Genomic DNA, 12,767 nt, shown 5'->3' with positions numbered 1-12,767 from the left:
AAAATCTCTGTGTTACTTGCCTCTTCTCCCTCCTTCTCCCCATATCCCAATAGTACCAGGACCTGACCAGTCCACCTGCTGAGCTTCTTCTGACCATCACTGCCTCTCCAGCCTGTCACTGCCATGCTCACCTTCCCACTGGACTACTGCACAGCCACCAACTTGCTCTCCCCACATCCTTCTTGTCCCCTGTAATCCTTTCTCCCTTAGGAAATCAGAGGGACCTTTCTAGGATTCCAGTGTGATCTAGCCATCCCCTGCTTATAACCCTCAATGGCTCCCCGTTCCTCTTAGGAAATATCCAAACCTCCTTCCATGGCTTGTAAGATCCTGAGTGGTCTGGCCCCTGCCCTGGTCTCTCTCCTCATCTCTGACAGCTCCCCTCACCTGTAATCCTCACTGTACCACGTATAGGGCATGTAAGTGCCAGGAGCTCTCTCACTTTTTCGCCTTTGCCCGGGCTGCTTCCTCTGCCCCTTTGCTGGACTCACTCCTACTAACACTTCAAAACTCTGCTAAACATCACCTCCTCCAAGAAGCCTTCACCCTCCTATTAGTTTCTTGTGGCTGCTGTAACAAATGATCACAAACTGAGTGTCTTAAAAGGATTCAAATTTACTCTTACAGTTCTGGGGACCGTTAAGTCCAAAATGAGTCTCACGGGGTCAAATCAAGGTATTGGCAGGAGTGCACTCCTTCTGGAAGGTTCAGGGGAGAATGTGATCTTTGCCTTTTTCAGCTTCTGAGGCCACCTGCATCCCTTGCTTCGTGGCCACTTCCTCCCATCATTCCAGCCTCTCTTGTTTCCATCATCTGTCTCTTCTCTCTCTCTGACCCTCCTGCCTCCCTCTTATAAGGACCCTTGTGATTACATTGGTTCCACCCAGATAATCCAGGATAAACTTCCCGTCTCAAGATCTTTGATTTAATCACATCTGTAAAGTCTCTTTTGCAACATAAGGTAATGTTCACAGGTTCTGGGGATTAGGACACAGACGTCTTTGGGGGGAACCGTTATTCAGCCTACCACACCACCCCCTCCCCCTCCGTTATGGTTGAGATGCATTTCTTCTGTGCTTACACAGCTCTCTGAGATCTCCTCTTTACTGGAGTACATCTCCCTCTATGCAATTCTCCCTTCTCTTGTCTGACTGCCCTGCTAGGCTGAGCTGCGGTGACTGGGCTGTCCTATGTGCCCCTATGTTCCAGGGCCTGGCACCGTGCCTGGCGTGTAAGCAGTGCTCCCTGAATGTTTGTCAAGTGAACGAATGGCAACCTCTCTGCTTCTTCAGTCACCCGAAGGCTGGCGGCAGGAAGCCCAGCTCGTGGGCAGTCTCTGTAACTACCCAGCACCACGGTTGGGCTGCAAGCATCCCTCTTCCCTGCTCTCTGCCGCTCAGGGGCAGAGACCCCAGCCAGCCCACCAAGTTGTGAGATCTGCTTAAGCAAAAGTCTGGAGGTAAGACCAACGATATTGTAATCAGAGAGGCTGACAATTTGGGGTGGCTGAAGCCTGAGATTCTGTGAAAAGGAATGGAGGAGGAGGCTAGAAATGAGGCCGGAAAGGGTCCTTATCATGTTTGGGGTGCCTCAAATGTGTGCAGGAGGCTGTCTTCCATGGGGAGGAGGTGGTTCCAGCCAGCTGGTGCTAAAAAGACTGAAGACTCATGAGCACACACACTCTGCACACAGCCTCCCTCTGATGGGGCTGTCACCGAGGCAACAGATGAAGCTGGTTGCCCAGCAACAAGACCCTGTCTCCCCCATCCCTCCTATGGCCATTTCTGCCCCTTGGGAGCTTTGAGCCCTTTCTAGATTGCTCCAGTGTTTAGATGGGGCCAGATTCCCTCTGTGTCCAAATGCCAAGAGTAACAGATGAAAGGGCTGTTTTGCGGTGGTTGGGGTCAGGGCCATGGATTCAGCGTCAGGAGAGAGGAGGACCAAGGTGGCCTAGCTGAGAAGGGGAACAAGGGGGTGTTTCAGCCTCTCTCTTTCCTGGGTGTTTTTCCTTTTCCATTTTACTAAAGTGAAGCAGGAAGAGCACCAGCCTGGGAGTCAGGAGAACTGCTGCCGTGGCCTGGATCTGCCTCTCGCCTGCTGAGTGTTTCGAGCAAAGGATGTTTCCTCCCTCCTTCTCAGTTTCTGCATCTGTGACAGGAGGGTTTGGGCAAGCTGATCGCCAAGGCCCCTTCTGGGCCTGACATTCTGTGATTCCAGAACCTCAGGGGCAGAGATGGACAAGACACCAGACCCGAGGTTCCAGCCAGGGGTCTGCCCTACCCTACCCCACTAACCCTGCAGCCTCTGGTCTTGGTCTATGCGGAGAGTGGGAAGGAGGGCCATTTGGCTCTGAGCATCACCTTGATGAAGGGCCCTAAATCCAGACTTCAGATGTCACACCAAAGAAGGTTCTAGTCACTCTCATGTTTCATAAGTGAAAAGTATTAATCAGTAATCATAAGCATTTAAAATAAGCTGCAGTCTTTGTAACTCTAGTTGCCATTTTTCATTTTTCAAATATATCTCACTCTAAAGAAATCAAAACAGCCCAGGTGTCCGTCTACCTGCGAGGGTCCTAGCTCGCCAGTTCCAGGGGGCTAGCTGCTCAGTGGCCCTTCCAGGGGATCTGGGGGTCTGGGCGGCCTGGAGATGATGTGGGACCTTCAGAGGGAGTGATGTGGCTGGTCAAGGGCCAGGTCTGTGGGGGGCAGTAGGGGAGCTGAGTGTTGAGGAGAAATTGAGGCTGAGAAGGCAGAGCTGGGGGAGGGGCTTCCCAGACACCCACTTATCCCTCTGCTCCCAAAGCCGGGAGCGATACTACCTTACGTACAGTCCACGTGGGGATCTGGGGACTAAGGAGCTCCAAGATACAAGCCACCCCTAGTGCCAGGCTGCACCTTGAGCCTGCACTGAGGACGCCTAGGGTTATTCTCTGGGTCTACCGATGCCCAGCACACTGAGAGTGAGGACTGGGGTGGACTGGGCTGGGGGTTGGGCACTCACACTGAACGAGGCCCTAGAGCATCCTGACTCTGCGCCCTTTGAGCTGCCTCTCTTTGGGGTCAGGCCTTAGCTTCTCCCAGCTGTGTCTTCCCCACCCACCTTGGCAGATGATGCGTGGGGAACCCCGTTCAGGGTCACTGAAGGGGTGGACACCCTGGGCCCCCTTCCCCTGGAGAGTCAGGAGCCTCCCTTCCACCCAGACACACACCCAGCACGGCTGTGGGAAGCCAATCATCGCAACCTCTTCGAGCAGGCTCTGCCCACCAAACAGCCCACACCTGTGGTGGAGGCGGCAGCCTGCAGGCGGGACAGAGATGGGAAGTATAAGGAGAGTAAAGTGTCTCCCTCTGGGATGCATGTGGCCTGGGTTCAATCCCTGGCTCTGTCATGACTGCAGGAAAGCAGCATGCCCTCTTTAGTCTCAGGGTCCCCCTCTGGAAAAGCTGGATTCTCCAGAACCCCTTCCATCTCAAATGTCCTCTGGCTCCAGAGGGTCCTCCCCTGTCTGCTGGAAAAAGCCTTCCCCTGGAGCGACTGGGAGATTTGTTCTGAGACAGCACCACCTGCTGGCCATTCTGGGGATGATGCCCAGCCTTTCTCAGGTGACCCTAGAATCCCAGAACTCAGTGGTGTCAAAATGTACCCGTTGAGCCTTACTTTGCACCTGGAACATTTCATTAAAAGCTTACAGCAAATTGTACTAGATAGGTGCTATTGTGTTCCAATTTTATAGATTATGCAACTGAACTTTAGAGAGGTTAAATAATTTGCCTAAGATGGTCTGAGGTGGGGCTGAAATTCAATGCTGCCATTCTGACTCCATAGCCCCTCACATCACCAAGTAGCCCCCATGACAGGCAGGTTTCAGAGTCCTGAAGCCCAGGCAGAGTGACTTGCCAAGGCCACATAGCAAGTCAATGACAAAGCTGGGAGAAAATCTAAATCAACTAGAGGGAGCATTACACCAAGCTTGCTTCTGGGGCTCGTCTGAGCAACGCTGCATTTTCATGTGGCAAAATGAAGTAGCTTCAAATCTGCCTCAGGCAAGGAGGTTTCTCTATAGAGAACTCTCAGCTTCAAGCACACCTGGGGCCTGGCATCTCTCCTCTCCACCTCTTGGCCGGCTCTACCTTCTTCTAGGTCTGGAAAACCTACCAAGTGTAGTTTGCACCCTCCAGGAAGCAGGAAGCATAGCAGGACTGAGAGAAGCTAAGTGACTTGCCCGTGGTCACCAGCAGTTTCGTGGAGGAGCTGGGGCTGCAGTGGAGTGACCCAATTGCCAAGTGACCCAAAAGCTCAGGGCCTTTCCCATTCCGTCCTCCCTGGGGCCCCTCCCCCCCGCCCCACAGAAGGCTCGAGCTGGTTCTGCCAGAGGCTAGCCAAGGGCCAGAGTGGAAGCAGGAGGGAAGGAGCTGGAAGTCTTTGCTCAAGACAGCAGGAGGGTTTGGTGCTACAAGAGCAGACACATGAAACAACTCGCCAATAAAAAGGAAAAAAAAAACAACAAGCATGTAAAGTCCAGCTCTAAAACACCAGGAAGGAAGATTAACAGATTAAAAACTGCTAATCCAAACTCTCAGAGAGCTGCACACTACACAGCAAGATGCCCTCAGTGGTGCGATGTCACTGATGTCACTGGCCACCTCGAGGGACAGTGTAGACAGATATATACACAGCAGAAGGTAATATACCAACATACTGACAGTGTTATTTCTGGGTAGTAGGGCTAGAAGTGATTTTTCATCTCCTTGCTTGTATGTATTTTCTACTTTTTCTGCAAATAATCTGTATTGCTCTTGTAATAGAAAAAAAATATCTGCAAAAAAAGAAAGAAGGAGGGTATCTATGATTTGGGGAAGAGGAGGAAGAATTCCTTAAACTATGAAAATCATAAACGAATAAAGAAAAGATTAGTAAGTTAGACTAAAGATATTTGCCATTCATATAACAGACAAGGGATTAGGATATGATGTAGGAAGAGCCCCTATCAAGCATAAGAAAAAGATAAATAAATCAAGATAAAAATGGGCTAAGAATATGAAAAGCAATTTGCAGAAGAGAACATCCAAGTCATTGATAACTACATGAAAAGGTGTTCACCCTCACTTGTACCACTGCTCATTCATCATACTGGCAAAGATGGCAAAGTCTGAAAAGCACTGAGTATTGGTAAAGAGGTAGACACATGAACACTCTCGTGTGCTGCTAGAAGGAGTGTAAATTAGGCCAACTTGGAAAGCAATTTGGCAATTGTGATAAATTTGAGAGTACCCACAGCAGCTTCATTTTGACATGTATCCCTAGAGAAATGCTCACATAAATGTGCAGGGAGAGGTACATGCAGTGGTGGTGCTGGAGCTGACTTGTACCAGCTCAAGAGATGGATTGTGTCAACTCTTCCCAACTCTGCATTCAATGACGACACATCAGTAGCTTGAAATCAGTCATGGTGAGATTATTTATACCCTGGAAATTAACGAACACTACAGACCAGGGCTCTTTTTTACAGAAAGCTGATGGCTAAACATTTACCAGTACACCACTGCAAAGATGCTCTTTGCAGCTCTGATTTTAATAGAAAGACATTGGCTAATCCACATGTCCATTAACAGAAGAGATGAATAAAATGTGGTATACTTATTCTATAAAATAGTGTACAGACATTAAAAGAAAAGAATTAGATTTATATATCAACAAGGACTGACCTAAAAATCACACTGTTAAAAAAAAGGTGACTGAAATATTTAGTAGGATGCTATGCAGATTAAAAATGATAATTAATACTATTTAGGTAACGTATGTCTGTATTTTAAATTGACTGGAAGAATAAACACCAGATTCATTGTGGTAGTTGCCTTTGGGGAGAGGAAGGTGAGAAGAAGGAGATAGGGGACTTTATGTGAGGTGTTTTATTTCTTTTATTTACTAAAATAATTCTGACAAAATATTAATGACTATCATTATAGATGGTAGAGTTACACATATTTGTGATGGTCTCTATTTTCTGTATTTTTAAAATAAAGGGAGCAGTGCTATGAACTTTCTTGCTCTATCTGTGGTTACTGGGTGCAGTTGATTTACATGAACTCGCTTTATGAGGAGGCATGAGTACTTGGGCTCCTCTAGCTGATTGTCTTTATCAATCCTGTAGCTAATAAAGTTGTCCTCTTTGCACTGGCTGCCAGGAAGCTCAGCAGCAGATATCTGGCCTATCTCTAGCAACTGTACTGGATCTCCCAGTTTGTATTTACCTCATTCCTTATTTTATCTTCTCTTTCTTACCATTACTTCCCCTTTGTTGTGATTTCTCTTATTTTTCAAATCCATCAGATATATAAGATGTGATCCAAACTGAGAGAAACTATCCTGATTGCTTACCTAAAACATTAGCTAGTATTTGTAGCTTTTTTTTTGTTTTTTGTCCTGGCCTAAAGGACCGGGCGTGGACAGAGGGCAAATACTAGCTAAGGTCAAGGCTAAAGTCAGTGGAGGAAAAGGTCAGCATAAGACCAGCAAGGGGCAGGACCAAGGCAGGATCAAGAGCATAACAAGGCAACATTTGTTCATTCATTCATTCATTCATTCATTTTCATTCACTAAGTAACTGTTGAGCGCCAGGCACTGGGTCAGAGGCAGGCAGGCTGCGAGAGAAGAAAAAAATGCACTGTGTTGGGCAGTGAAGACAGGCCAGGTAGGAGGCTAGCAGCAGCTACTCGTGGCCCACTTAGACCCCCAGGCTCTAGAATTACCAAAACCCAACACAGAGTGGCAGAGGATCTGGGCTGGAGGCGGCAGACTGTTCCCACTTTGACAGGACTCCATGCAGGTCCCTGAACACCTTGGAAGTCCTTGGGGTAGCTGAGCCAGGATTCAATTTACAGAAAGTCACTCCACACACACACACACACACACACACACACACACACACACACACACACACACACACACACACACACACACACACACACACACTGCAATTAGATGACAGAATCTTACACCGAGTTCGGGGAAGTCTAGGAGCAAGTCACTCGTCTCTAGATGTGTTTCTTTTTTTTTAAGATTTAATTTTATTTATGTTTGGCTGTGTTGGGTTTTCATTGCTGTGCACAGGCTTTCTCTAGTTGTGGCCAGTGGGGGCTACCCTTCCTTGTGGTGTGTGGGCTTCTTGCAGTGGCTTCTCTTGTTGCAGAGCAAGGGCTCTAGGCACGCGGGCTTGAGTAGCTGTGGCATGCAGGCTCAGTAGTTGTGGCATGCAGGCTCAGCAGTTGTGGTGCACGGGCTTAGTTGCTCTGCAGCATGTGGGCTCTTCCTGGACCAGGGCTCGAACCCATGTCCCCTGCATTGGCAGGCGGATTCTTAACCACTGCGCCACAGGGAAGCCCTCTAGATAGGTTTCTTCAATGGCAAGGAACACTACAATTCCTTGTCTGGTCAACCTCCAGACAGAAAATGTGAAGGGGGAGGAGTGGAATATAATGGACAGTCAACAAGACAGTGGTTCTATATTCAGAAAAGGGCTTCGAGCCCATTTTTCACCTGGAGAACTGAGGGTGGCCAACACAGTTCCTGTTGGAATTTTGCCCTGGAAAATGAGTGACACAAGCTGGCAAGAGAGGAACATTAGAGTGGGGTGAGGTCTGGGTGTTTAGGAGACCCCGTGCTGAGGAAATGGGACCTTTCTGGAGGAAATGCCAAGTCTCTGAGTGGCCGCTGGCCCTCACAGGCTTTCTGGGTGCAGGCACAGCTGTCGTCACTTTCTGCAGCACGACCTTGGGCTGGGGGCTGGGGATGTCCGGGCCTGAGCTCAGGAGGCGACCTCGGCTCCCGCCGCCCACCCCCCTGGGGGGCCCACAGCCTCCCAGACAGGCCTCATTGACCCTGGATCTTTACCCTACTGACCTGGACGATGGGATTTCTCTCTCCTGAAAAAGGAATGTTTCTGCCAGGACCAAAGGAAGGGGAAACCTCTTTGGCTCCTTCAAGGGCTTCCCTGGCTGCTACTCTGTCCCCTTTCCCAGGATTACCACCCTTCCTACCCTGGTCCAGGCAGGGCTCCAAGGGGAGGAAGGAGAGAGTCTGGTTGGGGAGCAGTGGGTCTCAGCCTCGGAGAGCTTCTGGGCTGGTGGGAGAGGCCAGTGGCGAAACCCCATTCTTTATCTCACGAACTTTAAAATGTGGGGAGTGGACTTCCCTGGTGGCGCAGTGGTTGAGAGTCCGCCTGCCTATGCAGGGGACACGGGTTCGTGCCCCGGTCCGGGAGGATCCCACATGCCGCAGAGTGGCTGGGCCTGTGAGCCATGGCCGCTGAGCCTGCGCGTCCGGAGCCTGTGCTCTGCAGTGGGAGAGGCCACGGCAGTGAGAGGCCCGCGTACCACCAAAAAAAAAAAAATGTGGGGAGTGACCATACCGAGACAGGCAATGCAATTCAATTCATGATTCAATTCACAGGATTGAATTTACTACCTCATGGCTGCCAGGGACTGGGCTGGGTGCAATAGGGAGGCCACAGACTTTGGAGTCATATAAAACCCAGACCTAACATTTATAGCAGCAAATGCCTTTATATATCAATGCAGTGAAAAAGTGAAAATAAATGAACTAAGCCCCTAGATTGAAAAGTTAGGGGAAAATCCATGAAGGCTCAGGGTCTTCATTTATTTGTACCTTCCTCACTGACTGAATACTCTTCATGTGCTGGGCATCGTGACTTTATTTATCATAATAACTCCTTCAAACCTCAGAGTCCCACGAAGGAGGGACTATTATTTCCACCATTTCATAGATGCAGAAAATGAGGCACAGAAAGGTCACTACTAGTCAGTGACTTGACTCCATTGCTCGACTTCTGCAGTGAGCAGGGCCTGGTGCCAGGCACCAGAGGGAGCACGGAGATGTCACTGTGCCATCCCCATCCTCTTAAGAATTTAGGGTCAACTTGGGGTGTGGTGCCCTTCCCCGGGCCACCTTGGGAGCCCCGCTCAGGTGCTGTCCCCCAGACAGAGGGTCATTCCTTGTTCTCTGCTCCTACTGCAGGGCCTGGACTGAGTCCTAGGCTTCTCTGCATCCCCAGCAACTAGCTCAGAGCCTGGCAAAAATGAGGGGCTCAGCACACAGGTGCCGGGTAGGTGGGTCAGTGGATGAAATAAATGATGCTTAGTGCCATTGGTCACTGGTCACACACACACACACACACACACACACCACTGCGTATTGTTACATGCTGTCCTGCAATTGCTCCACCCAGTAACCCTCTAAGGGAGGTACTGAGGCAGGAGATAGATGGGCTCCAGGTTAGACATTTACAGCCAGCCTCCTGTTTACACTTCCAGATAAAAATAACAACAGGAACAGGGTAAACAGCTGGACTCTGCCTCCAGTGGACTCTTTAAGATAATAGCAGCGGCAGGGGGAGAGAAGAGCTGAGCCCTGCCCAGATGGGAGATGAAGAGACCACATATTTCTCTTTCTCGAGGTCAAGGAGACCTTCCCGACTACACATGCGCAGAAAAAGGGAGGGGGCGCCACCCCACAGTATGTGATGTCAACTTACCCATAGGCCTCTTCGCTAGAATCCATCTTGGCTAAGAGATGCGTGCGCACGCATGGGAGGACCCAGAGATATACCAAATATGGACTAGAGCCAGGCAATGCGATATGACTGGCCAGAGGAAACACGGAAAAAATGCCCCATTTAAGTGATCCAAACTACCATGAGGGTGTGGCTCTCTCTCTGATCTCGCCGGTGTGAGTCTATCCATGTGTACCCTCTTTCCTCCTAGTAAACACTTCACTTGTTTCCCTACTTTCCGTCTTTGTGGGAATTTATTTCAATGAATGCCAACAGGCCAACAGGCCAGGGCCTTGTCACTGGCCACTGGCCCTGTTGGTCTAGTGGCAAGGTTCAACGCTCTCACTGCCACGGCCTGACTTCAATCTCTGGCTGAGAAACCAAAATCTTGCTTCAAGCCGCTGCAGGCCAAGGCCACCCAAGATCAGTACCATCATGATCTCCTTTTTTACAGATGGGTAAACTGAGCCACACAGAGATACAGCCACTCTCTCAGGAGGAGGAGAGCCAGGGTGTGGATTCGCAGTCGGGGCGCCGGCGCCCCTGCTCTCAACCACCACCCTACACAGCTAGCTGTCTACAGCAGGGGGCATAAGAGCTTGGGTTGGGCTGGTGTGGACACCAGGGTGGGGTCTGAGATACCCCTTAGATAACCAGAGAAAGGGATGGGGGTATATTCTAGGAGGAACACACGCCACGTGTCCAGCAGACTGTTCCGAATCGAGGGCTGGGGAGAGGAGCGGGGGGGATCTGGAGTTGCAGGGGGGCTTCATCCCCTTACCTGGGCAGCCAGTGAAGGCTGCTGGGCAGGGGGCCACAAAGGGGAAGCTGGGGAGACAGGACTGGCAATCACAAGCAGTGGTGGATGAGGGGAAGACGGGAGGGAACAGGGCAGGAGGACAGAGGGGAGATTTCTAGAATTGTCTTGCGGGGAGGAATGGAAGCCCTGAGCTCAGAGACAGGCACAGGGCCTGGAAAGGAGGCATAAATTCAAGAACCATTACAAGAGATGGATCCTTGGAAGCAAACGGGAGGGTCTCTATGGGAACCACTTGACTCTGTCCCTGGGAAACTGGCCTTGCTGGCCTTCTAGTAGCATTTTTAGTCATTCCCTCAAGCCCCTGGGGTGAGAGACAAGGGAGGGGAGAGGGTGGTAAGGTGGGGGTGGGGACCCACCAGCCTCCCGAATGCTTTTAGCATCTGTGTCTCTGCAACGTCAGGAATGGGCTCAGACACCAAGATAAACAACTTGTTGACCTGGCCCAGCCTGAGAATGATGCTGATAGTGACTGTGAATCAGCCCCAGGCTCGGGTCCAGGAGCAAGAGACATTTCCCTGCGGGGGGGGGGGGAGGGAGCAAGCCAGCCACTCTTCTGGAAATTTCCACACATTATTCCCCTTTTAGAGGAGAGAAAGCTGAGGGCTACAGAAAGGACATGACTTGTTCAAGGTCACATGGCAGCAGCAGAGCCAGTGCTGGAAAATGCCTCCGTCGAAACTAAGCCCAGGGTTACTGTGATTGTGGGTGCTCCCGATTCACAACGCCTCCCCTACTGCAAGCCTTCCTGAGCTATCTCCGCCTGGCCAGCCTGATGCTTTTCAGATCTGCACTGCCCTGGTAGTTCAGAGTTTCCTCTGTTCTGCAATAAACTCTGACAACCCAGCAGAAGTCTGGAACAAGGCATTTCTTGTTAAATATTCCGGGTAGCGGAGCATCACTCAGCAAATCACATATCGATACTGACTGCTGATTATCAAAGAAGGAGCTACACGATATGTGAGTGGGCGCTGGGGTTGGTGGAAAATATTCCCATTTCCCTCCTTCTTGGCACATGGTAGGACTGAACGTCTCTGCTCTCTTTGGGAATTAAGTGAAGCCATATGACTTGCCCTGACCTATAAAATGTGAGCTGTACAATTTTGGCAGTGTCCCCCTTCCTGCTCGGCAACTGTGAAAGCAAGTGTTGAGATGGATCCTGGGGTGGCCTGGTTGCTGGGTGACTACCATGAGCGAGGTCCCCTTCCTACTGGACATGAAGTGTGAGCCAGAAATCAAGTCTTGTTCATCTGGGGGTTGTTGTTAGCATGGTTTAGCCTATCCTATTCTGACTGACAGAAATTTGTATTTGAAAGTGGGTTGCTGTTGAAATAAACAAAAATACGTGGCATACTCTTAAGAGTCCCGTGGCAGACAGTGAGAAAACTGATGTTGGAGGCTGGAAAGATGGTGATCCATGCAGTGGAGAAGCATTAGGTAAAACAACTGGCTGCGGTTACTTGGAACGTAGTCTAGGGAAAGAAGTTTGAAGACAGAAAGCTAATAGTGTAATTTGCTTAATGCTGGCTGCATTTGGCAAGGCACTGCAAAAAAGTGATAAGCTCAGATATTATGTGGTTAAGGATGGGTCAGCCTAATACATGGGCGCACACGGTAGGATGGGATCTGGAACATTTGGGGTCTTCCACCTCCAGTCAAGAGGAAGTAAAGGACTGGATTTACTGGCTCACCTGAAACAACTAAAAATATGAAACAATGGTTTTCAAGACACTGGACCTCAGTCAACAAAGGACAGGGATCCCCAAACACAACAAACAAATAAGATGGCTGCCTCATCACGCTGCCTTGAGAGAGTTTCCCAGGCACAGTGCAGGGTGAAGGAACACAGGCAGATCCTGGCAGACTCCCTGAGGTGAGGAGACAGTACTGAATCTAGGGAGACCAAGGCAGCTAGAACTTACAGGGCACAGTGCTGGAGAGGAGAGAGCCACACAGAGAAAGGACTGCAAAGATCTGCAGAGAGTCCCCCTCAAGTCTTCAGCAGAGTACTGAGAAGCACACTGTATGCGAGGAGACTACCTGAGCCAGAGGAAGAAGCACCTGAAAGGATTAGAGGTGCAGAAGCTCTAGGGCCAGGAATAGTACTTGTTATCCAGTCAGACTGAACAACCTCACAAATCACAGAGCATTGGGCAACGTACTCAGAGGGTCTTGCTTCAGTGGTGGGGGATAGTTAGCTCTAAATGATGTTATTTGGGGACTTCCCTAGTGGTCCAGTGGTTAAGACTCCATGCTTGCACTACAGGGGGTGCGGGTTTGATCCCTGGTTGGGGAACTAAGATCCCACGTGCCACGTGGCATGGCCATAAAACCATTTTCTTTTACATGATGTTATTTTGATGAAACTAAACCACCATG

Source organism: Lagenorhynchus albirostris, chromosome 1 (assembly GCF_949774975.1).
Source record: "Lagenorhynchus albirostris chromosome 1, mLagAlb1.1, whole genome shotgun sequence".
NCBI lineage: Eukaryota > Metazoa > Chordata > Mammalia > Artiodactyla > Delphinidae > Lagenorhynchus > Lagenorhynchus albirostris.
This window is presented reverse-complemented; position numbering follows the sequence as displayed.